The sequence below is a fragment of the Chrysochloris asiatica genome, unplaced genomic scaffold (assembly GCF_000296735.1).
Source record: "Chrysochloris asiatica unplaced genomic scaffold, ChrAsi1.0 scaffold00279, whole genome shotgun sequence".
NCBI classification, from domain to species: domain Eukaryota; kingdom Metazoa; phylum Chordata; class Mammalia; order Afrosoricida; family Chrysochloridae; genus Chrysochloris; species Chrysochloris asiatica.
In genome coordinates this window covers 2903822-2904320 of record NW_006408797.1, presented here as the reverse complement: position 1 = coordinate 2904320, position 499 = coordinate 2903822, and positions in this window count along the sequence as shown.

Here is a 499-nt window from a genome sequence, read left to right as displayed (position 1 = left end):
TACTAGGATTCAAAATCCCAGAGTTCACACAGGTCCTCATGGTCTAGATGGTCTATTTAAACACATGACTCTCATTTGAACTCCATGAACATGTGGCTGTGGTATATATGATGGTTCAATCTACAAACATATATGTCCACATGTATCCACATACATACACAGTTGTTAATTGTTTTATCAACACTGCTGAATGCCTGAATACTTTTCCAAGAGACAAGTGTCTGTTTTTTGTTTTTTTTGAGGTTAGTCTTCAATATTGAACTTCTAAGTTACTCCATTTTTCCATGAAAAAAAAAAATTGGGTAGAATTTTAAGATATAAACTTGGGAAGACATCCTTGTTATTAAATAGGTTTAAGAGAAAACCTACCTAGAGTGTACTCCAGTAGCATTATTTGTAGCAACTGGAAACAAACAAATTATCCAATAATAGATACCCAGTAAAATAAATTAAGAAAGGTCCAGTGGGTAAAATACTACATATCAATTAAAACAATTAG